Genomic DNA, 26,316 nt, shown 5'->3' with positions numbered 1-26,316 from the left:
ATGTGTTATATCATGCTGTGGAATATTTGTTTAATGATGCAAAGATGTATTACATTCTTTTATTTTGCATTTGTTTAACTCTGTGAAGCTGTGTTACTTTGCCTGTCTAAAACACCTGATTGTTCAATAAAGAGATGAATGGCCAATAGCGAAGCAGGAGAAAGGATAGGCAGGGTTGGCAAGCAGAGAGAATAAATAGGAGGAGAAATCTGGGAGAAGATTAAGCAATGAGAAAAGGAGGAGAGGAGGACTCTAGGGGCCAGCCACCCAGCTACACAGCAAACCAGAGAGAAAGAAGTAAAGAAAGGTATATAGAATAAAGAAAGATAAAAGTCCAGAGGTAAAAGGTAGATAAGGTAATTTAAGTTAACAAAGCTGGCAAGAAACAAGCCAAGCTAAGCTTGGGAATTCTTAAGAAAGAATAAGCCTCTGTGTGATTTATTTGGGAGCTGAGTGGCAGCCCCCTCAACTCCAAAGAGTAAAACAAAACCAAACAAAACAAACAAACAAAAAAACAACAAACCAACTACGCAAGACTGGTCAAAGATTCTTGGCTGCAGATATCAGAGCATGGTTCTCCAGATGTTCCTCATGTCAACTCTAGCTTGGAGCCATTCACACAGACTTACAACCATGATACTTCAGTACGAAGATGAAATGCCATCCTTTCTACTAAGTTCAAACTACTTGAATTTGTGCTAAAGAACAGCAATAGGATTTTCAGAAATGACTCCTTCCTCCTCTGAGATGAATGGGATGAACCAAAAAGAGGTAAACAAATATGAATGTTCCTTTGCTTACTGTTCTTATTGAGTCCATCCTGACGTCACACAGACTGATTCTACAGCTGATCTCTTTCCATGCTCACAATTAAATCTGTAGCATGAGGGTTGATTTGCTCTAAAAGATTTTTAAAATTCTTTCTGGCTCTATGAGTCTCTATAATTATCTTTCTGTTTCACAATAAATACGTGTTAAATGAATAAAGAAATAAATCAGTGAATTAAATGTTGCTCTTCCTGAAGCCAAAATAATCAAGCCTCATTGTATCTCAGTAACAAACACTGCAGCCAAAAAGAATTAATGTCATACCAAAATATCATTTTGTAGGACAATAACTAGAATCGATTATAAATGATCAGATTACAGGGAATAAATAACTAAACCTATGGTGATGTGGCAAGTGAGCTCACTGGGTTGAACGCTCACAGAAGAAAGAAGAAAGTTGAAGCATAATTCAGGGTAAGAAAAAAATATCTGACAAATGAAATTTAAGAGAAATTTTGATTCTCAAGCCAAAAGTAGACTTGTTATTTTCATGCTTTCTTTTGACAAAAAAAAAAAAAAAAAAAAAAAGAGAGAGAGAGTTTTCATGAGATTCTAAGTAATGCTCATCATGAATGCTCTCTCCAACCCGAAGAAGTTCACCTGTCATGTTCGGTACCTTACAGATGAGGAAAACAGGCCACATGACTCAGGAAGTGGCCGGACCTAGAATCTCAGCTACTCAGAAATGGGGGTAGAAGAAACACAAGTTCAAGTTCTGCCCAGGATACAGTGAGATCTCAAGGCCAGCCTGAGTGACTTATGGAACATTTAAAGGATTAGGACTGGAGTTCAGTAGCAGAGAGATGGACAATTTGCTGGACACACAAAAGGCTCTGGGTTTGGTCCACAGGACCACAAAACAAACCAACAAAACTCAGCCAGCCAACCAAAACAACACCTCACTACAATTGTACAGTGAGTAAAGTGGTTAATTCTAGAGATGAAAATAGCTATTGCATATTGCAGTGTCTGTCAAAACACTGGTGAAAGATGATGGGCACAGGGCAGGAGAAGAAGAGAAGAAGCCTGAACTTGAACCTACCACTTGATTAATGTAGCATTCCATCTTTATTATTTGTCTACGTTTGGACAAATAATATATGTTGAACATTTCTTAGCATCCATAGAAAACAAAATAATGATCTGGGTAGATGTTTTAAAATAGAAAGGAAAGATTTGATTCACACATGGAAGAAAAAAATAAAACATTAAAAATATTTATTGAAATAAAGTTATAATTAAATTCAGTAAAATCTGTACATGCTTTATTAAAACTTCATTCACCTATAAGCCTTTCCTACCAAGACATCAGTGGGTATAACATGAAATGGGCTAAGCCCTGGTTGGCCAAGATGTCATCAAAGAGACTCAGAGAATGTGAGATCAACTCTTAGGGCCTCCAGGAGGCTATGCAAATAAAAGATAAAGCAGAAAAAAAGCCAGAGATGAGTTTATAAGATAATCTATTTGAGTCTAAATACCAAAGGGACCAGAGCTGGTTTCTAGCAAAGGAAAGATGCTTCTCAGTGATGGTTAGTGACTATGTCAGAACTCACACCTGTCTGTTCTTATGAGCTCTACACTATTCAGAGCAAAGAATGTCTGCTGCATGACATGAGATTGAGTGGAAAGCTCAGATTTTTATATTCAGAGCAAGTGGGTTTGACTAACAGCATCACTAAGCACCAACTGTGTGGCCCCCTGGTAGGTGACTCCAAGACTCCAGTTTTAATTCTATCATCTTCATAGTCTTTCTCTCTCTCTCTCTCTCTCTCTCTCTCTCTCTCTCTCTCTCTCTCTCTCTCTCTCTCTCTCTCTGTGTGTGTGTGTGTGTGTGTGTGTTTTGTTTGTTTTTGTTTTTCAAGACAGGGTTTATTTGTGTAGCTTTGGCTATCCTGGGACTAGCTCTGTAGATCAGGCTGGCCTTGAATTCATAGAAATTCGTCTGCCTCTGCCTCCTGAGTGCTGGGGTTAAAAGCATGCACCACCACCACCCAGATTCTGATAGCTTTCTAAAGAACTAAATGTATTAATTTGTGTGAGTCACTTAATAAAACAATTAGTACAGCTAGTGTTCTGGTTTATATAAAACAATTAGTACAGTTAGTGTTCCCTAGCCTAGTAGGAGAAGGTTTGAGAAGTGGAGGCTTATGATAAAGAGGTCTTGGAGTCTTTGCATCTTGTCATCAAAGAGGGAATGTGGTATTTTAGTCTCTCAATTTATGTCTGTGTTCTGGATAATGACATCATGGCTGACTCTGACACTCATCCCCACAATGATGCCCTGTTCTCACCATAGACTCAAAACAATAGAATATTCTCATAGAATCTCCATAATCATGAGACAAAATAAATCCTCTCTGTAACTGCTGTTATAGTAACATGAAGCCAACTAACACAGTAATTGTTTCATTCCTATATTTCTATTTGATTAGTAAGTCGACCCATGGCAATGGTTAGAATTGGTGTTTTTATTGATGATGATGATGATGATGATGTTTTATTTTTCCACAAATATTCAGTCCTTACTTAAGACAAGTACTAGTATTGAACTACCCTGAACTCTTGGAGGTAAGCATGATCACATGCCTTGTCAGAGCTAAACAAACACAGATGGAAGTAAAGTATAGCTTAAGGACAGAAATATTTTGTGGCCATTCACAATGACACTTATTCTTTCCTTCTTCTAAAGTAACCAGAAAGACTTTAATTGGAGAAGGCTTTCTTGTCTTAGTATCCCTCAATAATGACAATAAAAGGGAAAAAAATCTGTACATCTTGTCATAAATTGAAAGCATGGACTGAGGAGGAACTCCATTTCATTAAGCTACCTAGGGGTTGGAGTTGATTTGTTTCCATAACCTAATGTAAACTGATCCTGACTAATGTAACATCTCAGATTCGGTCTCCCCTTATAATGCCTTCTTCCCATTTGTATACTGTTCTAAGCTCTTGATTTTAATCCTTGCTATCTTTATGTCCCCTTTAACCATTCATAGATCAAGAGTGTCTCACAGCTTGGCATTCTCACTGGACAAAGATTACGACTTCATAATTCCCTTTATATAGCAGAAAAAAAGTATCAATAGGATTTGGCAATTAGTAAATGCCTCTTTGACAATGAAAACAATGGTGGTCATTAAGCTATCTTCACAATACTTTTCTTTACTTCCCTATAGCAAATAGATCTCTCAGAAAAAAGACTGGTATTTTGAAAACAAATGATACCAAAGACAGCATGTAAGCAAGGATTTTGTTCTCTGTCTCAATCTTCCTATGAGAAAAGAAAGATAACCCCGTAGAGCTGACACTCCTGGGCACTGCACTGATGTTCCCATACAAGCAAAAAAGTCCTACATGCTCATGCCCTACAAAGGAAACATACAAACAATGAGTCTTTATTTGAGGTTTCTTATGGAACACTAATGTATAAGAATATTTAGAGGCTGTTTGCATGTCTCAGAAAGGAGGCCACCAAGGTATCTGTACACAGATGTAATGGTTGTCTTTGTCATTCTCAAACCCTCCAACATCCCATGATGTGAACTACTACCCTGGTAAGGTGAATTAGTGTCTAGAGTGCCAAGACTGGTCAGCTGTTGGAGACCGACTCTGGACAGCTGTGTCTTGAACCTTGTGTTACCTGCCACGATTTATCAAGCCTCGTGTAAATAAGAGGCTTTTAGTCTAACCTAGGAATGTACGATTAAATCAACTTCTTGGAGCCTGTACTAAATCAGCTAGCTGCAGGGGCCTGGGACCAAAGCCACCTCCTGCTGACCCTCCCTTAGGAATTTTCTTTGTCCTCTCCTCACTCCTCCTGGTCCCCCTCCCTACCTGAAGCCCTATTTATAAGCTCTAACACCAGTCAATAAAAGAGACCTTGACGCAACTCAGACTGACTCTGTCTTTCTTCACGCGCTTGGTCTCCTTTCCCTCTTGCCCCCCATTGATTCCCAGGTGGTCCTTCCTCGAGACCCTCGAATAACCTGGCCTGCTGGATGGGTCAGTCAGCTTGCCTTGGAAAAGGTTCGGAGACAAAAAGATGGGCAGGGAGGATGGTGAGCATGTTTGTGAGGAAAGTGATGTGCCTATCATTTACACATCTTCACTTTACCCCATTCAAACAGAGATGTGCTGAGTCAACCCTGGTAGTAGACAGCTTATCTCAAGATCTGCTCCTGTTGCCTGTCAGTTACCCCTTTCTCCACATGGCTCAGTGATCAGTGAGAAGGCTCGGGTGAGTGACATGGATGGACAGAAAGAAGACTGAAGAATTTGGGTAGATCAAGATGGAAGAACACACATGCAGATGCCTTAAGATTAAACATAAAAGCCCTTCTATGATTTTTTTACAGCCCTTCTCTACTTTTCTAGTCTCATCCAGACTCTCTGCTTGCTTCTCTCAACCAAGTTTACTTTTACTTCCTTAAAGGATGTTTCTTTCTCCATCTACGTGCCTCTCATCTGTCATTCAAAGCAAAGCTCCCTTGTCATGTATTCAGCAAAGCTTTCCTTGACTCTTCCTGGCCATTTAGAATAGACCCTTTCTAGTCACACACCTCATCCTCCACAGTCACTTTGCATGGCACTGATAGAGGGAACTATCTAACTCTGCACTAGTGTGTTTATTTGGTGTCTGTCTCCAGCATAAACTAGCAATCTCCATGAAAAAGATGTCACCTACTCACCAGGAATCCAACACTAACTCTCAAGCACTTCTCAACCTGACACATCGGTGCTCCCTGGGCAACTATTGAATGAGCAAAGCTAGAGCACAGCAGGTTTCTTTTTTGTGCAAAGCTACTTCCATCTTGCCTCCAGTATCTGCTTCCCTAAAGCCTCTCTCAACAGGGATCCACTTGCCTGCCTCTGGCAGAGAATCAGCCCAGACATACAGCACATTCTACAGTGTACCCACCTAACAGGTACTGCCCCAGAGCATGAATGGGGCTGGAAAGACAAACTCTCAGAGAAAAGGACAATTTCCTTTACTCTTCTCTGGCCATCATTTGGGGAATGTCATTAGAATCTGATGCTAACAGAGATAGACTATCAAAGTCTTCTGGAAGTTCCCATATTTAGGAAAGTTTAGGATTATAAAAATTTCTGTCTCACACCTTCATGTTTTTGTCCTGATGAGTCAGATCTCAGAATTGGGTTAAGAGAATGTTTTTTTTAAAAAAAAAAAAAAAAAAAAAAAAAAAAAAAAAAAAAACAAAAACAAAAACAAAAAACACTGCTCTTCCATTCTGAGAACCAGGCCAAAGATCTGGAAACTGTGATAGTTCTTTTTTGAAAGAGAACACCAATGCTTGGGTCATTTTTTTTTAATTTTCAGAGGCAGCAGAGCTGAGGTTTCCAGGCCCTAATCACAGGAAGCACTGGCTTTGGGCTGGGCCAAAGGAGCAGAGAATGAGGTTGTCCTTGTAACTTGCCATGCCACCTATTCCAAGTGTCTGGATCTTACTGAACTGAGGTAAAACTTCATAGGAGGGGCTGGATAGAACTGCACAACAGAGGTCTGAGAGTTAGTTCAGTGGGAGAGCATGTGCTTTCCATGCATAAGGAAGGCCCTAGGTTTAATATTTAGCATAAAGGAAAGGAGAAAAGGCAAAGATGGAGGCATGGAGGGATGCAAAGGAGGAAGAGATCTAGTAAAGAAGAGAGGTAGGGAGGGAAAAAAGGGAGGCACAAAAGAATCGAGCCTTCACAGCTCTGCAGAGACAAACAGATTTCTTACTCTTAACGGTCAACTTCAGAGGTTCTAGAATAACACTGTAGAGAGCTCCTGGGAATACCTGTGAGGAACTGTCAGGATTTGGTTAATCAAGATAGAATGAACCACTTCCCATCTTGGGTAGTGTGATTCTGTGGGCTGGTAACCTGGAAACAAGAAAGCAAGCTAAGGACTAGCATTCATCTTCCTCTGCTTCCTGACTGCAAACACAACGTGACTAGATGCTTCATGCTCCTGCCTCCATTCCCACTCCATTATGTTGAACTATAGCTCAGAACTGTGGACCAAAATAAACCCTTCATTAAATGGCCTTTTTTCAGATAGTTTATTGTAACAATGGGGAAAGTACTTAATACACAAACTGTCCAGGGCAACCTCACACCCATGGCTAGAATGGGGCAGGTGGGTTACAAAATATTACCAGGCCTTCGCTCCAGGGAACTCACTGGACTCACTCTGTTCATTACAGTTCCTCCTCTTCTAACAAAAGATAAAAGTCTCCAAATCAAAACTTAAATCTTGTACCAAAACTATCTAGCTATACTCATAGTAGAAAGAACCATGAACAATGACAATTCCCTCCTGCAGGAATAAGGGTAAAATGATAATTTAGAAGGATTTAGCATGGGATGAGTTTGGTCCATGTATTTAATGATCATGAACTTTGCAAGAAGGCTGGCCCCAGATGCTAGCTCATTTTCTGCCCATCCCTAAAGGGTGCTTGTCATTAAACTAGTTGATCTATATGTGTCTTGATTTTTCTATCTGTAAAGTAAAAATGAACAGTACTAACTCCTCAAGGTTATTCCAAAAAATAAATAAAATAAGGCATGTAATATCGGAGGCCTAGCTGACAGCAAGTACTTAATATATGTCAGCCACTGTTAGCACAGTGGCTTAACATGCATGATTTCAATTCCATTATTATTATAAACACATTTTCAGGAATATCTGTACACCAGTTGTTTCCAGACAGTGGGAGAGTCTGCAAGAAGTCATGAGAATGCATTAATGTTTTTCACAGAAGCTGTTGGCCTTACTATAGGCCTGAAATCATAGCATGGTTTGAGATAGGTTTTCTGGAAGATTGCTAAAATGAGAGTGATACTTAAAGACAGATCAGTGGAAGGAAATTTGCTAGAGTAAGCTAAGCAAGTTGACTAGAAAAACCCCATTGTATCATCTGAATAGTTGAGGCAATGGGGTGAACAAAAAGTATACAGCAGTATTTCTTTCCTTTCCTTGGTAAGCACTACACCTGATACCTAACATCAAGAATGAATTGTGTTGTTCACATATATCTATACCAGGTCTCCCTTTATCTATCATTGCTCAGTGCAAACGATGTCTAGTCATCTCGGCCTCCTTAGATGTATCATCATCCTTACATCCTCAGCAAACAACATGAGAAAGCATGCTGCCCAATCCAACACTAATCTAAAAGCATAAAAAGCAAGATTTTACAATTTAAATATTGATTTTCTTGGATGCTGCTATTTGGTGATATACTATGAAAAAGTGGGTCTTCATGAAAGCTGGGAGCTCACATAACTGCCATATTTTAATGAACGATTAAATGAAGAATAAACTAGGAAATGGTTAACCTAAAGGGCAACTTCTCTCTCCGGTTCTGAAGATGGTAGGGCTGGCATCAATGGGCAGCAAGTTTTTCCTCATTAGACACGTCTTTTTTCTAAAGAAAGTGAAGAAGGATCCTATGGAGCGTATTTCTCATTCCTCCCAGAAAACATTCTGCAAGGGAAGAGGATGGGGATGTGGATTTAGATGTGTTTCCACTTGACATCTTCCAGAAGCACTGGAAAATCCCAAAATGGCCATTATCCATAATTGGATACAACATGAATCTCCTAAAGGAATAAAGATTTTTATTATTAATTGTGTGTGTGTGTGCACATGTCCACACTTGCTTATGCACACACGGGTGTGATATATGCACAGAACTGCAGTTCCTGATGAGTCCAGAAAAGAGCTGGAGTTACAGGCTGTGAGTCACTTGACAAGAGTGCTGGGAACCAAACCCAGGTCCTGTGGAAGAGCGGTGCCTTGCTCCAACTGCTGAGCCATTTCTCTAGCCTGAGTAAGCATTTTTATGTCAAATTAAAAAAAAAAAGTATCACACATGAGGCTGGGAAAAGCTTTAATATTAGGAGGAGGCTGGTTGCTACTTTGAACTCAAAGGTAATTTGCTACTGGATTAAAAGAAAAGCTTTAGAACTAAAGCTAGAAATGTTCTGTGTCTCACACAGGGATAAAGGCTGGACAGTAGGTGGCGATACAAGTTAAGGAGTAAACCCAAATATAGCTTCTTATAAAATCAGACTTTGGAGACTGAGCAGCTGGTGCTATCCTGTGGTCCATCGAAGGTTCAATGTAATACAAGGATATGTGGATTTTATTTGGATCCTGAGTCCCAGCAAAGAAAATGCTAACCCACACACACTGTAGGAGTGAAGCTCAAACCTTCCCCAGTCTGAGTCTACATAATACATATGGAGACTGTTCCTACCAATGTATATCATGCCCTTCATACCTCAATACATATCATTCATAGAAGGCAGTAATTATGCAGTGAAATGAAACCAAAAATTGAAAGTCATGGAAAAAAAAAAGCCCATGATAGATCCCACAAACAGTCCCAGAAGACAAAGATGATTTAATTTTCCCACCATTTCCTCTTCCCAGGAACTCCAAATTACAGCAATCAGTTGCAGAAAAATTATTATCATTAAACAGTCTACCTAGAGACTGTCCACAGCGGAACCACAGAACACACTTATCTAAGTGCACATTCTCAGTCTCAGCACAATGCATTAAGTCTGATGCTTTGAGAATGAAGCTGAAGAAACCATCTTGGAGCCATCCCCTGCCTTGGGCCATGTAAACTTCCTCCTTATCCCATACTTGAATGCACAGCCTACCAATGTCAGCAAGAACTTCCTTGGGTAACACTGTTTATATCAAGGGCATTTAGAGAGAGAGGGTTGCTTTCTGGACCTCCTCCTCTCACTATGGGACACAACAGAAGAAACTACATCCCTTCCCCCTTCTTTCCATTTATTTCTCATGAATCTGGTTTGGAGAGTTGGAACGCCTCATCTTTTTAGGCAGGTACAATTTTGGATGAAACAGACACATTTTGAAAGAAAGCATGAAAGGATTCGGTGTGTCCTGGGTGTCAGAGCAAGGCCAGAAGCTTGACACATTCTAGGGGACACTCCCACAGCACTTAGAGGAACATGCTTTATTGAGGCATAGTGGTTGGAAAGAGAGTGGATCATAATTTGGGAGAATATGCAAGATTGTTTCTCCCTGGGAAGGGGCAGAAGGACAGCACCATAAAGAACAGTATGTTTTCCATGTGACACAGTCTTAAGGAACCTAAGATGTTATATTTATTTATTTATTTATTTTACAATGGCATATTTATTTATTTTACAGTACTAGGCCCAGTGACCCTGCAGAAGCAGCTTGGTAAATGCAAAGGTCCTGGGTCAGATCCAAGTGTGATGATAAGCTGTTTTGACTTTTGTGTAGCTGAGTGTGCTAATGGAAAGTCCTAGTCACACACTCAGTAACCTAGAACTGCCCTCAAAATGGTAGACATATAAAATGTGAAAATAAAACCTTTCCTTCTCACTTATTCCTTCCCGCATTAAGAAAAGATAGGGGTGGAGGGAAGACAGTCAACATTTAGAAAGAATGCAGGTCCGCTGTGCCAAGTGTGCAGTGTGTGTGTGTGTGTGTGTGTGTGTGTGTGTGTGTGTGTGTGTGCAGTGTGTGTGTGTGTGTGTGTGTGTGTGTGTGTGTGTGTGTGTGTGTGTTATGATGAAAGCATGTGTAAGGCAGGGGTGTCCTCCTGGGCAGGAGTCTGCCTTGCCCCAAGCCTGTTACTTTCAGTTCCCCCTCCTCCTTGAAGTAGAGTCAGCCCGCTGCTGCCACCAGTTCCCAACTGCAAAAACAGCTGGGGGAATGTATTTAAGCACAGAATCTTAGTGAAGAGCGTAAATCCCATAAGGGGCAGCTGCAAGCCTAGCGATCACCAGCCTGACTGAGCTATTTTGGGAACCATCTTAACTGATTGTCCAATCCCCACCCCCACCAATCCTCGAATCCACTTTCTTCTCCCAACTCCCCCCACCCACCCCCGCCAACCTGAGCCACCCAAGATTGACTGATCAATAATATGATAATGAACAGGCAACCAGGAGAACTTGTAAACAACTGCCACCAGTAGATAGATGCAGAGGAGATACACAATACAGGCGACATGATTGAGGCTTTGGTGTCTCTACACAAAGAGCCATATAAAAATTCAAGCATCACAGATGGGCTGGGGGTGGGCTGGGAGGAGGGAGGGGAAGGGAGCCTGCAATATACAAAAAATATCTTAAGCAGCCTCTCTCTCTCTCTCTCTCTCTCTCTCTCTCTCTCTCTCTCTCTCTCTCTCTCTCTCTCATCTGTAACTGAATTCTTGATTTAGCCAGGCAGGATAAAGTGGCTCAATTCTGTTTGCTTCTTACACTATTATTTAGGATGTTTCAGTGATACTGTGTGGTGACACATGTCTTATGGGAAGAATAAAAAACAGCAACACTGTTTCAGGGAATCTTCAGAGGAAAGTAGCTTGCCTTGCTCTTAAAGACCTGAAAACAAAGCCTTTTCCTTCTTATCATATGTATACACACACACACACACACACACACACACAGTTGCCTCCTCACAGCAACCTGGTTACAGGAGCTCAAAAACAATACTGTAAAGGCTATCTATACAGGACTGCTAGTCAGAAGCAGGCTAAATGTCTCGGCACTAAACGGCATATATATATATATATATATATATATATATATATATATATATATATATATATATATATATATGCCTAAAAGAAAATAGGGTTTAATCTTTGTTTTCAGTCTCTACATAGTGGACAAGGAGTAAAGCGGAACTCAAGGTGACAGGGTTCAGAAGCTCTGGGGCTCAGGTAAGCAGCTGTACTGCCTCTGTCTTCCCTCTGCCTCTGCCTTGCCTTGAATGTATTTTCCAGCCTCTTGGAGGCCAGAATATACAAGCTGGATCACAGTATTCACAGACACAGCACATTTCTGCAAGCTTCCTGTTGTCCCTAGAATAAGATCTATCCCCTCTTCTTGGACTGACAAGAACCTGCCAGGTCCTCACTCAGTTTCTTAACTCCCCCACCCCTGCCCATGGACACACACCGCTGCGCATGCCCTTCTTCGCTCTCTAGCAACATGTCTCCTATCGGTCATAGGAACACAGCTGCCCATCCCCACCTTCGTGCTGTCATGGCTCTCTGACTGCATGTCTTCCCCACAGGGATGGCTTTCCCTGCTCATTCTCATCTCAGCTCTATGGCCCCTCTTTTGGACCAGCTGTCCTATTTGCCCTCTTATACCTGGTCACTCCCATTCCTGTTACTTAGCCTTGCTATTCATTATTCATTTGCAAATTGCCTCACTCTTCTCTGTAAAATATAAGCTGTCTTATTCACAGCTGCATTATTAGCACTTAAAAATATTGGCACTCAATAAATATTGTATGAATAATGTTGAATACACTTAAGTTTCCTCTCCGAAAAGGGGAATCATAATACCTCATTGGCAGGGTTGTTGAAAGGACAACCTAAGAAAATGAACATTAATTTTATTCACATGCCTGAAATTTGGAGCTCTACAAATATTTGGCTTTGTTTTCTCAGAATTGGGGAAAACTCTCTATTATTGTAACCATCCCAAGTAGTGCTTCTCCATTCTAAGGGCTCAAAATTCATTGAATATTTTTCAAATGCTCTCTTCAAATAGTTTTTCCTAGCCTAAGATTCCTCCTGTATATTAAATTGCTTTGAATCTTCTTGGCTTATTTATTAAACAATAAATGATGAAATAAACTATTTATTTATTTATTCATTCATTCATTAAAATAGAAACAGAGCCCCCAAAAGCCTTTGGATTTCTCAGATTACACATGGGAGCAAGGCCACATGTTCGTTCTTCAGTCCAGAGGATGTCCATCTTGCAGTGCTTAAAAGATAGATGGACACTGTTATGACTGTAGACAGGTGAGATCAAAGCTGCAAAGGCCCTTGAAAAAAGCAGTTAGTCCCAAGAGGGCTGAGGGGGAAATAGGAAATGATATAACCAGGATCAGTAAACAACTTCTTATGTATAAATTACTGTGGTTGCTAAAGAACTCTAAAAAGAAATCAAATGATTTTCAAATCCCTAGAGATAGAACTTGGGAAAGATCATTGTGGCTGTAGTTTGAAATCTAGGTAGGTAGATGGCAGATGGGGGCATGTCATCTCCAAAAATGTTCATCCCCAACTCCTAGGTTACAACTCTTCAGAATTTTAATCTTCCCTCCAGGCAGCTGTTTCATGAACAGAACTCAGTGACAAATTCCAGGAGCAATGAACGATGACTGCCTGAGTCTTACCTCTTATACAGGGCCCAATATAGCTTCCAGAAAACCAACACATCCCAGCCTACATGAGAACCCCCTTCAACGTCTTTCAAGACATCATTAGTCTTCTACGGGACTAAAACCATTAAGGTACAAATATACTGTTAAGAATATTAATTTTTCTCTGCTCACAAAATTTGACCTAACACTAGTTGAAACCATGGCCAAGATCCATTTGCATTTGAAAGCTGGAGGCAATTGTCCCAGAAGACTGTTCTTGCTTCCAGTGGAGACTACTTTAATCTGACCATGTTGAGGCATTCATTCACCTTCCTAACTTCCTCTCCTCCACTTTTCTTCATTGAAAAATAGCTGAAATTAGCCATTGTTGCACAGCAAGGCATAGAGAAGATGCATACAAGGCACACATCAAGAGGGCAGTAGAGACTAAACTGCAGCTCGACTCCTCTGAAGCCCACTTCCAAACTCTCAAGTATGTGCTATCTTAGTTGGTGGTTTAATTATGAAATACCCAAACTCCTATGATTACAGCTGTTTTCCATGAATGGCTGCTTCTCTAAAAGTAAAATATTGGGCTAAGTAGTCACACCTGGAATCTGGAATAATGCTCAACAAGAATGACTGAAGAGAGTAGTCGATTGTGTTAACTCCTTCCTGGGGCTCCAAGAAGCAGCTATCATTGACAGTTTGATTGATATAATTAAGTGCAATTAGAAAGGCTGATAACTATTTTTGATTCATGAAACAGAGCTAACCTGTTTTTGAGTTTGTAAAAGGGATTCTTTTGAAAGTCTTTCTCACACCAAGACAAACAGAGAACTTTCTGGCAGCCAAACATTTTCATGTGTGATCCCAAGAAGAGGCTAAGAAGAGAGAACAATTTCATGTACACCAGTGATACTTTCACTGTATGTGAAGCAACTCTAAGTGGTGATGGTAATTATGTGGATCTTTGTGGACTGTGACTGTACCCCTATTGGCATTCCACACCATAGGGTTTCCTAGGAAATGTGAAAACTCCACTAAATCATCATTAAATAAACATGTTAGGATCGTATCCATTGAAAATCATGACTAACATCATCAAACTGATACCTACAATTTATGGCTTGAAAGGAAAAGTGTACACTTTACTGTAATATTAAGTGACAAATCTCATGGCTTTGGATTTCCAAATAGTTTAGTGGAGAAATTATATTTCTACCATCCTGTTCTGAAGGAAAACATTTTCTCAGCTTATTTAACTTCCATGTCTAATCAAGATGTATTTCTTTATACTTTTTTCATTATAGATGGTTATCGTACCAGGAAATGGTCTTTGAAATGTGATTCCTGACCTTAAGGTTATGTGAAATATTTTAAATATTTGTTGAGCTTTTAATGCTATTCAGTGAAGCTTCTATAGATGCCCAATGCAGCATTAATTTCTTGTTGTCAGAGATGGAAGCTGAATGTGACATGTACAATAGAAATTTGGTACATTTGGCCCTAGACATGATAAAGACATATTTCAAAAACATTCTTTGCAAAATATTTGCTGCTAAAAGACATCCACTGTCAATAGGACAAAACTGCAGCCTACAGAATGGAAAAGATCTTCACCAACTCCACATCTGACAGAGGGCTAATTTCCAAAATATATTTTAAAAAACTCAAGAAACTAGATATCAACAAACCAAATAATCCAATTAAAAATGGGTTACAGCTCTAAACAGAAAATTCTAAACAGGAGAATCTCAAATGGCTGAGAAACACTTAAGGAGATGTTCAGCATCCTTAGCCATCAGGAAAACCCTAATCAAAATGGCTCTGAGATTCTATGTTATATATGTCAGAATGACTAAGACCAAAAACTCAAGCAACAGTTCATTCTGAAAAGGATGTGGAGCAAGGGGAACACTCCTCCACTGCTGGTGGGAGTGAAAACTTGTACAGCCACTTTGGAAATCAGTGTGGCAGTTTCTCAGAAACCTGAGAATTAACCCAGCTATACTGCTCTTGGGCAAATATCCAAAGCATGTCCAATCATACCACAAGGACACTTGCTCAACTATATTCACAGCAGCTTTAATTGCAATAGCCAGAACCTGGAAACAATCTAAATGTCCCTCAACTAAGAAATGGATACAAAAAAAGGTGGTATATTTACACAGTGGATTATTACTCAGCTGTTAAAAAACAAGGACACCAGAAAAGTAGATAGAACTAGAAAAATAACATACTGGGTGAGGTAACCCAGATGGAGAAAGACAAACACGGAATGTACTCACTCATAAGTAGATTTTAGCTGTAAAATAAAGAATAACCATGCTACAATCCACAGACCTAGAGAGGCAGGAGATGAGGGTAGGGAGGAGTGGGGGGTGGGAGGGCATAGAGTAGGAGACTATTTAAAAAGAGACTACTGGAAAGGGGGAGCATTTCAGGGTCAGGTAAAAACCCAACACAAGGGAATATCCAAGGAATCTATAAGGAAGACCCCACCTTGGACTCCTAGCAATAGCAGATACACAGCCTGAACTGGCCATCTCCTATGACCAGATTGGTGCCTAACCCAATTGTTATCAGAGAAGTGCCATTCAGCCACTGATGGAACCAGATGCAGACCCACAGCCAAACATTAGGCAGAGTTCGGGGAATCCAGCATGTAGTGGGTAGCCATTCCAGCTTGGATCTGGAAGTTCCAACCCCCATTGAGACTCTGGCAACTGTCATGCCTACGAGGTGGGGCAAGGGGAGGTGCCTGGAGACCCAAGACCTGGATGGGGGAGCACTCTCTCTGTTCCAGGACCCTGAACAATGGAGGTGGACCTAGCAGAGCTCCAGAGAACACCGCTGGATTGTGATACACCTTCCCCAGACCCTGTGAGCTACCTATCCCTTAATTTGTAAGTTACCCACTAAATAAATCTTCCTTTTAACTACGTGGAGTGGCCTTAATAATTTCACCAATATCTGGCACCCAACGTGGGGCATGAACCCATGACCCTGAGATTAAGAGTCTCATGCTCTACCAACTGAGCTAGCCGGGCACCATTATGTTCCTTCTCAGGTCTTTGAAGGGATTGAAGACTAGCAGTTATAGTTACAACTTAGTATATATAATATCTTAGATAGAACATATTAAGTATTAGATTCAGGTTCTTTAGGATAGGACACCTTTTGGAATGATCTTTATAACATGCCATTTACCTATGCTCTATACTTCTCTGGATTTTAGTATGTGTTTCTTGCTTGATATTGTTTGCATTGGTTGTAGTTCCATCTTATCTAGATCATTATCCCTCATTATTCCTGGACAATATTTGATAACCATTCCTTTGTATATAGTCTTCTATTAGTTTAGAAACTTCTTATTTAGCCAAAAATAGGGGAGATGTAGTGGGTAGCCATTCCAGCTTGGATCTGGAAGTTCCAACCCCCATTGAGACTCTAGCAACTGTCACGCCTACGAAGCGGGGCCAGGGGAGGTGCCTGGAGACCTGAGACCTGGATGGGGGAGCACTCTCTCTGTTCCAGGATCCTGAACGGTGGAGGTGGACCTAGCAGAGCTCCAGAGAACACCACTGGACTGCAATACACCTTCCCCAGACCCTGCAACCTACCTATCCCTTAATTTGTAAGTTACCCACTAAATAAATCTTCCTTTTAACTATGTGGAGTGGCCTTAATTTCACCAATACCAGCAGAAGAGGAGAAAGGATTGTAGGAGCCAGTGTGATCAAGAATACCACAAGAACACTCACAGAATCAACTAACCTGGGCTTACAGGGACTCACAGAGGATGAAATGACAACTAGGGAGCCTTCGTGGAAATGACCTAGTCACTCTGCATATATGTTACAATTGTATAACTGGGGTCTTTTGTGGGACTCCTAACAATGGGAACAGGGAATGTCTCTGACCCTTTCACAGGACTTTGGGACTCTACTCATCATACTGGGTTATCTTGCCCAGCCTTACTGACTCTTTCACAGGACTTTGGGACCCTACTCATCATACTGGGTTGTCTTGCCCAGCCTTAATACATTGGGAGGTGCTCAGTCTTACTGCAACTTGATATGCCATGTTTTGTTGATACTCATGGGAGATCTGTCATTTCCTAAACAGAAACGGAGTGGGTTGGGGGTGGGAACAGAGGGGGACATGGGGGGTGGGGAAACTGGGAGGAGAGGAGGGAGGGGAAACTGCAGCTGGAATGTAAAGTAAATAAATAAATATGTATTTTAAAAAATAAAATATTTGCTGTTGTCTCTTCATAGCCACAGAAACTCTAAGACACCATTACATGCATTCATACACACACATATAAAATATATATATTTTATGTAGGCTGTTGCTTTGCCTTGTTGACCATATCCTTTGCTCTACAAAAGCTTCTCAGTTTCAAGAGTTCCCATTGATTGATTGTTTCTCTCAGTGTTTGTGCTACTGGTATATATATATATATATATATATATATATATATATATATATATATATACTCTCCCAAGCAACTATACTTTAGAAAGTTTATAGTGTTAGCAGAGATGCTAAATTTTGGGTTCTACCTCTAATGAAACTTTATTAATTCTCAAATTGAAGACCCTGACTTTAATCTGCACACCTATGAACATATAATTTTTGACAAAGAAGCCAAAAGTGTACAATGGACAAAAAGAAAGCATCCTTAACAAATGGTGCTGGCATAATTGGATATCAACATGTAGAAGGCTGCAAATAGATCCATATCTGTCACCGTGCACAAAACTTAAGTCCAAGTGGATCAAGGACCTCAACATAAATCCAGCTACTCTGAACCTGCTAGAAGAGAAAGCAGGAAGTAGTCTTGAATGCATTGGCATAGAAGATCACTTCCTAAATATAACACCAGTAGCACAGACACCGAGAGAAACAATCAATCAATGGGACCTCTTGAAACTGAGAAGCTTTTGTAGAGCAAGGGATATGGTCATCAAGGCAAAGCAACAGCCTACAGAATGGGAAAAGGTCTTCACCAACCCCACATCTGACAGAGGACTGATATCCAGAATATATAAGGAACTCAGGAAATTAGACATCTCAATCAAATGCAAATTCAGAATTTAACTAAATCTGGCCTAAGAAGTTCCTTTACAGCCTCCATAAAGGATGGGCTTGAGAAACAAATTAAGACAGTCTGCTGGGGCTCTTACTTGTTTATAAAAATATTTTAAGTATGCCACAAGTAACTTAGAAGAAATATTTTACTTTAATCAACTAAACTGGGAATAATAACTCAGGATTTCATATTCCCTGAGATCATTTATTATGACTGGGGCTCACAGAGATCTGGCTGCCTCTGCCTCCTGAGTGCTGGGATTAAAGGTGTGCGCCACCACTGCCTGGCACCTTTTCTGTAACTCTTAATAGAACACAAAATTCATTAGTATTCATCTCAAACACTGGTATCAAAATTATTCCCTAGAAGAGTAACTTCTTTTTATGGGGGGGAGGCACTCTAACTTCCCTGAACCAGACTTAATTCTCTTAGAAGAACTTCTTCAAATTCTGCTTAACTGAGGAAAAGGACTTGAATTTTTAGCCAATTCAACACAGGACGTTTTATTTAGACACAGGAAATTCTCTTTGGATTTATGTTTTTATAGCTCCTCCCCCCAAAGTATTTCAACTAATTTTCTTTCTCAGCATTCAAAAAATTATAATACAAGACCAGACCAGATATGGTAGTCCCTGTAAAATAATATAAGCTGTTTCTTTTGAGGAGAAGGTACTTTTTTCCTAGTCTATAGTAGTCAATAAACTGATGAGTCAAGGCTCCTAAGAATCCACAGTAAAAACTAATGGCCAAACAGCAATTAAAGATCATTAATTATTGTAAAATACACTCGATTGCCTGACTGATTAGTCCTGTGGACTTGATACATGGATTTCTTAACTCTACAAGTATAATCTCTGATATTGTGATCTCATCATTTTTTAAAGTATGATTTAAATGGCATTTTAATTGCATTTCAACAAAAGTATTGGCTTGCTTCTCGTATAATAATAGACCACAATTTATGAAAAATTTACTTTGCAGACACTGCACATAATTGTGAATTTTCCTCCCCAAGTGAACAACCAAAAACAAAACAATGGATTTAATGAGTCACAAAGAGCTCCTTAATGCACTTAAAGATTTTAATATAGATCCCTTTAGTGGAGACAGTTCAAGATAGACATAAATCCCTTTCTCTTCTCTTTTCCCACCAAGCTAGAGTTCCTGTCCCACAAACACATCAAGTATATTCTTCCACAGTGCTTGACCTTTGTGAGGAGTAGCTTGTGAGTGCTCTCCCTCTCAACCTTCTCAAGGCAAGATCCTTCTCAGAGTGTGTGCATCAAATGTCTAAACTCAAATGTCACTTTCTCAGAAAGGCTTCTGGGACTGTCCTTTTATTTTACCCCATTTAACTTTATGTATTGCCATTTGCCATCATCTGTACTCAACTGTGTGTTTATACAGATCAGGCTTGGTCATGTTCAGCATTGCATTCCTAGGAATAGAATAAAAATCACCTTTAGTAAATAGTTCTTCAAACTCCCTTATGTCTTAGAATTTGGAGTTCTGGGTAAACTACTTCCCAAACATCATTTCTACATATTTACATCTCCTATGATGTAAGCACAGGAATCAAAAAACTAAGGTCTCTGGCTCCAAACTGAGTGCCTACATTAGTAAATCAAGTTTTGTTGGAAGCCAGCCTTTGCCATGAGTTTATGTGCTGTCTACAACTACCTTTTGGACACAGTTGCAGAACTAATAGTAGTGACAGAGTCACTACAGCATTTACTATCTGGCCATTCGTAGGAAAACTTAGCTAATCCCTAAATAGACTCCTCAAGCCTTAATGGAAACACTCAGAGATGAAGTTTATTCACAGCCATTGACTCCCAGGGTGAGAAGAGCACTGAAGGCCACCATTATTTCCAGATAAAGCAACATTCTTTATAAGAGAGGGTATAAACATGTAAGCCAGCCTGCCTTCCCAACATGTATTTTAGCATCAATAGAATTACTCACGGTCAGCACTTAGATCAATAATAATTGAACTATAAACTAAGTGGTGATTTAGAAAGGAAAGCTAAACCAAAATGTAATCACGTAAGCATGGAATGAAATCCTCATCAATAAGTGCTTGCTACCTGCAGTAAATGTGACATGAACTGACAACCTAACTCTGGATGCAGGGAGTTCACGTGAACCAGGTTCTTTGACACAAACCCATTTGAACTGAAGGACATTACCACACTGTAAGACAATAAATGTCTTCAAAGGTGGTAGCAATAAAATCGTGCACCACCAAGTGCGCAGTTACACAGAGCAAAGCATACTTGTAAGAGAGCAAAGTATACTTCTAAGTACAAGGAAAAGCTCTTCTGGGAATACAAATGTTAGATGAGGTCTAGCTCCCTGAAGGGATGTTGTCATTTTCTTCTGACATTGTTTTGAGTAAGGACCGGCCATGAGGCAAAGATAGTCAAATCACTCAGCATGTCAGCTCCAACTGCAGAGCCCCAAATCAGAATGGAGGCAAGGCCATAGCAAACCAGTACAGCTGCTCAGTGGAAGCCTGCATAAATTATTCCTTCCAGCAAGACACTGAAAACTGGCACAGTCTGCTTACACATAGGAACAGCAGTCATTGTGCCTTCAGCCCGCGTTTCTCTTTCACTGATCAATAGAAAATTATCTTGATTTTATTCTATTGCAAACAGTGTTGAAGAGGACATGGCTTTTGTTTAAAGTATCTACATAGTGTTAAATAGTTTTTCCTTCTTCCATTACCTTTGAAGGGAAAGTCATTGGACTTATCTTTAAAGTAGGTGAAGGTGATGTGAGAAAGTAAGTCAGAAATGATGAAGATCTTATAGCACTCTGCTAAAAATGGTGAGATGGTACATGGATAATTATTCCTTAAATGTTCTTTTAACCCCCTCTTTACCCCAGAGGATGTCTGAGGCAATGGTACATTAGTGTGATAATGTCCAAATTCAGCTTTTTAGTCGCTGTTGACTCACCAGAGAATCAAATGGTAATTAAACCTATGAATGTTGAGGTTCAGTGAAAATGGATGAGGAACTTGGCTTTCCATTCATGCTAGACACCAGGGGAAACTGGTCCATTAGAAGGAGAAGTGAGGGCCTCATGACATGAGCACTGGTGTGTATTAAGACATTATAGGGAGAACTGATCTTTGGTGATGAAATTAGCCTAGTCATAGAATTCAGACCATTAAAAAATGATAGTCAAAATTAAACATGTTTTTACTTGATAGGAAAATGAGATGGTCTGTTCTATGCCACAATGTGAAATTTTGTGGGGGAAAACAACTTATAAGATTCAACATTTAATTTTGGCCATGGCAGAAACCATGTAGAAGTGATTAGGAATTTCTGAAATACAGTACTGAAAGGATAAAGAATATAGAATAAGCCAATTATGCAAAATAGGCATATTGTGTTTCTGTAACTAAATAATAGACAAATATATCACAAAACCCACCATAGTTTCTGGGAGACACCATTTCTTCACTTGGAAGCCTCAGAGAGCAAGTGTGCCTCTTTCCAATGTGGGTTTCAAAGGCAGGAAACATGTGCATTTGCAGAGTCTTAGGATTTGGGGGAATCAGTGTTTTGTAGTTTCTGCCTTGAGGTTCTTTAGAATTTTATATTAACTGCATGCTTTACAAGTGAAACTCAGTGGGACAATAGGCATGAGCCAGGGATTTGGTGTCTTAGCTCTTGATTGGTCCTGGCCACTCAGTTTTTCACCCTTGTATATAGAACTATGAGTTTGGAGCTCAAGTGACTCTGAGTGTCTGTACTTGCCTCCTGTTTTACAGATTGAGGAAGAAATTATGGAGGAATGGGGAAAGCCTCTATCCTGTTCTTTGAACAAGGAGCCAGCAGCTTACATTTGCATTCAGAACCAGGTCCCACAAAGTCCTATCTTCTGCATATCATTTTTGTAGGGATTAAAAGATATATGTGGGGATGAAAAATATGCCCCAGACAATAAAGTGCCTTCTACACAAGCTAAGTTTGAATCCCGAGTCCCACATAAAAAGTAATATTTGGGGCCACAGTGACATATGCCTTTAATCCTAGCATTCATGAGGTCTGGGCAGATCGATTTCTGTGAGTTCAAGGCCAGCCTGGTCTACATAGTGAGAAGAAACAGAAGTACACAGTGATACCCTGTCTCAAAACAACCACAAAACAAAAGAGAAACAAAAAAGTTATGTTTGGAAAAACATTTCTGTAATCCCACTATAGGGGAAAAGGTTGGAACAGGTAGACCCCTACCACACATTGTCCAGCAAAGCTAGCTAAATCAATGAGCTCCAGGTTCAGTGAGAGACTTGTGAAAGTTAACATGGTGGATAGCAGTAGAAGAAGGCAGCAAGTATCAACCTCAGGCACAGGCACACACGCAGGCACACGCACACACATACCTTATACACATGTGCATACATTCACATAATTACATACAGCACACATGCTCAAAGGATGTATGTTAACAACTGAAAATAAAATGAAGCAGAGTCCACTTCCATCAAATGTTAACTTTTTTATAATATTCATTCTGTTTTTTTGTTCCTCCTGCATGTATTTCATTATGGGCAAACATACACATGCCCGTTACTCATCTCAATCAACTATATCAGGGGCAGTTTAACTCCTATGAGACTGAACTGAACAACTGATACCTGTGACTTCAGTAGAAGAGAACACTCAACCCCTAATAATCTCATATTCCTTGAAGAGAAGTAAAAGTCTTTGAATTCATTTTGTATAAGGTTCTACACCAGCTGCCACAAGCCCTTCCATCAAAATCCTGGAAATTACCATAGGTTCACTCAGCTTCCTCAAACACCAATCCTGTCCTGTCTCCTTAAGCATTTTAAAAAAGAAGCAGTTCCCTTTGACAAATCAGAAAGGTCAGAGAAATACCCAAGAGGACAGAGAAACTGATGTTTCTATTGTTACAAGTTCAAATGATCAATGAGCAGTTCATGCTGTGAGATCCAAGAGCTTTTAAGAGCATCAGCAGACTTGGGTGTCTATTTAAATGCTAGGATATAAAGTACATGGTGGGGAGCTATGCTCTGTTCATTTTCCTCTTCATTGAATGACATTATAGCTTTTACCATTAATAATGGGGCCTCAGAGAAACTGCCCCAGGACCAAAAGCTAATTATTAGGAGAGCAAGTTCAACAGATCTGGAAGCTCTCGGTCATTGCCCTGTGCAATACTGCCACCCAGGTTGGGAGTGCTGTTTGTTTATTATTTTGTTTTATTTTCCTGGGTCATCCCTATTCTCTTTAAAGGATCAGTTTGAAGCTTATAAGAGTCTATGAAAATGATACAAGAATGGATACAGATTTCTATCTAAGATGGGTAAAACATAAAACTTATGAATTTGACATGTTCAGAAAAATACTAATTCAGAGTGAGTTGTATCTTAGATATCTATACAAATACCCACTCTTTAGGGGAAAGATGAAATTAAATTTATCCATATTTAACTATAGCTTTCTAACATATTAGGACTTAGGAAGGAATTCTGAAAACACATTTTTTTCAGAGATTGGACAAATACTTGTAAATGATTTACTACAGTATTTTCATCTGTTTTGCCAAGATTTCATATTTAATGAATTTGGAATAATTTTCCTTATACTAAGAAATCTATATTTATCTTCATAGCTGGATCCTGTGGTCCAGTTTCAAGACATTAAATTTAAGCTTAACAATTGATTTAATAAATGTGAATTAATGTCTTCTCTGTATCTGACCTGGTATTGGTCAGTGAAAACAAAATAATCAGTACATCTTCCCATTTTGGGAGGGGCTGCAAGATGGATTCAAATGTGTAGGCAAGTAAATAAAGTAATGACCATGAAGTGAGAGCTCTGAGATGTGCACAGCACTATAAGACCTCAAAGGTAGACAAAGTTGGTGTGTCTAGGGTGGTAAAGAAAGACTTGTGTGGGTTGGTACAGACATCTGGGTTGTCATGGAGTGATGAGAAGATGGCTGTTAGGCAGAGAGGAGTGGTCTATGCACTATAAAAAGTAGACTATGGGTAGAGGAATGGGAGTGTACGAGCACTCAGAGAACTAGGGCAACTACAACCTGCTGCCTAAGACTAAAGCACTAGGTTATAATGGAAAGAGACAAGAGACAGAAATATCCATATTACCAAGGATGCTCAATAAAGCGTCAGGTGCAAATTGGCAATTCAGTGATGAAGGTAAATTTGATTTCAGCTTTCTAGTTATCTCATTCAATGTAGTCTATAGGCCTCTATGGTAATTCCTAATTTAGTCTCTAGCATTTAAACGCCAAGTTTATAGAAATAAATACTGTGTTAGAGTCTAGTTATGAATAATGGTGCAACAGTAACATAAATATAGAACTCAGCTAAGAATGACTCCTGATGGCTCAAGGTTTCAGAAAGACAAAAGAAAAGAAATGGGATTTAACAGTGAATGATTGAATGTAGACTCCTTCACACTCACTATTGGTGGTAATTAGCTGGCCATTCACTGAGTATCAACATTCCCTACAAATAGCAGAGGTAGTAGGGAGTAGTAAAGGTTTTGGAATAAGGCAAATGGAATCAGAGGGTAGGGTGAGTATGTACCTCATTTGCAAAAGGAGGATAATGTACCACTCTATAAAATTGTGATAATACAAACCAACCCCCATTTCTGGTTCTGACACGCAGAAAGCAATCAATGGATGCTATTAGATTTTACATAATTGGTAAGAATCTGTAAAATCCAGGCACTTTAAGACATAAGGTACAGGTGATCAAAGATTCAGTGTCCTTCTATACAGACTTAGCCTCCAGTTGTGACAAAGGAATGAAAAGCCTATAGGAAATACTGGTAAAGGGGGAAGCATGAGGTAATGACTTCATGTTCAATTTCCATGCCATTGAAATATTAATCATAGTTTTTGATGTGTTTGTGTGTCTGTGTGTATGTTTCTTTTTAAACAAGTATACATGTGTATAAATAAACAAACCATAAAGGAACATGTAAGCGCTTAACTAGTCATATGCTGGGATAATTCAATATCTAGCTTTTTTTTTTTTTAAATTTCTGGCTATCTCTGTTTCTCTTGTGAATTGGTTAGTCATCAAAAGGCATTTACTTGTCAATAATAGTGATCAGTGAAGCTGAACAGTGTAACTATGGGCAATTATATCTACACAGTGGGAGTTTACTTTCAATTGCTTATTTCATCTCACAAGGAGATGGCCATTCTTCTTTACCAGGGAGTTGTTAGACCAATCAGGTTTTTCTCTGTCCATCCTCCCCTGTGTTCTCCCTGTCTCTGTAGGAAAGAAAAGTTGCATGTGTTTTCCATCACAGGAAGACCACTTACAGTAAATAAGCACACTTTCACCCCTCCAGCTCTTCTGTTTCTAACATCTTGCTCTTTATTACTCCTGGAGAAGGAGTCACCCTCTGTTTATTGCTGTAGATTTGATCTTGCCCACGCTGTTGAGAACACCAATTGTCTTTCTGTCATCTCCTAAATTTTAGAACTCAATTTCCTTCCACTTCAACTGCAGCTCATGCCACCAGCATGTTAGGCTGTTTGCGGTATTTATGTCTTTGGTAGGATCTTTGAGCTCTTTGCTTGTGTGTGTATGTCTGTGCAAGTTGTTTTTGTTTTTACTAATTCTGGAAAAAAATGTGCCAAGCTTAACTTAAATGACAAAGGGATACTTGTTTAAGAATCTAAAAACTAAATTTATACATACTCATGGTTGCCATTAGTTGCCCTGAGATCTGCAATGTACCGGCTTCCATGGGCTCCAGTGTTTCCATCTGTAATGGTTGATATTAAACATGTACCCCAAAGTTTAAGGGGCTCCTCAGTTCATAATCACTCAATTTTTTTTTGCCTTAAAGAACAGTCTCTATTACATTTTCCTCTCATGCAACTTAACATTTTTCTACTGCAATATAACTTCAGCTATTCAGATAGACAGCCACTTGGATTATTATAACTGCTCATCACACCTCTTACTTAAAGCCTTGATACACTCTCTAGCTTTTCATTTTCTAGCAGGCTGCTGTTCAGTAGCAAACAAAGCCCTGCTGTTGACAAAGGGTAAGAGAACTGTGGATAAAAGGATAGCAATTTTGTTTCTGGATAGTACATAATCAAATAGTCTCTAAAACAGCCCAATTTCCAGATGAAAATACATACATTTTTGGAAGGTTCATTTCCA

The 26,316-nt window shown here is 39.6% G+C and overlaps 1 protein-coding gene across 15 annotated transcripts in view; it reads right to left on the bottom strand.

The window, feature by feature from the left end:
* Nrxn3 (neurexin 3) overlaps positions 1-26,316 on the bottom strand; it is a 1,618,850-nt gene that overhangs the window by 954,485 nt on the left and 638,049 nt on the right. The window lies entirely within an intron of this gene.

Source organism: Peromyscus maniculatus, chromosome 14 (assembly GCF_049852395.1).
Source record: "Peromyscus maniculatus bairdii isolate BWxNUB_F1_BW_parent chromosome 14, HU_Pman_BW_mat_3.1, whole genome shotgun sequence".
Lineage (NCBI taxonomy): Eukaryota > Metazoa > Chordata > Mammalia > Rodentia > Cricetidae > Peromyscus > Peromyscus maniculatus.
The sequence above is the reverse complement of the archived record's forward strand: the minus strand, read 5'-3'. Positions and strand labels throughout refer to the sequence as shown.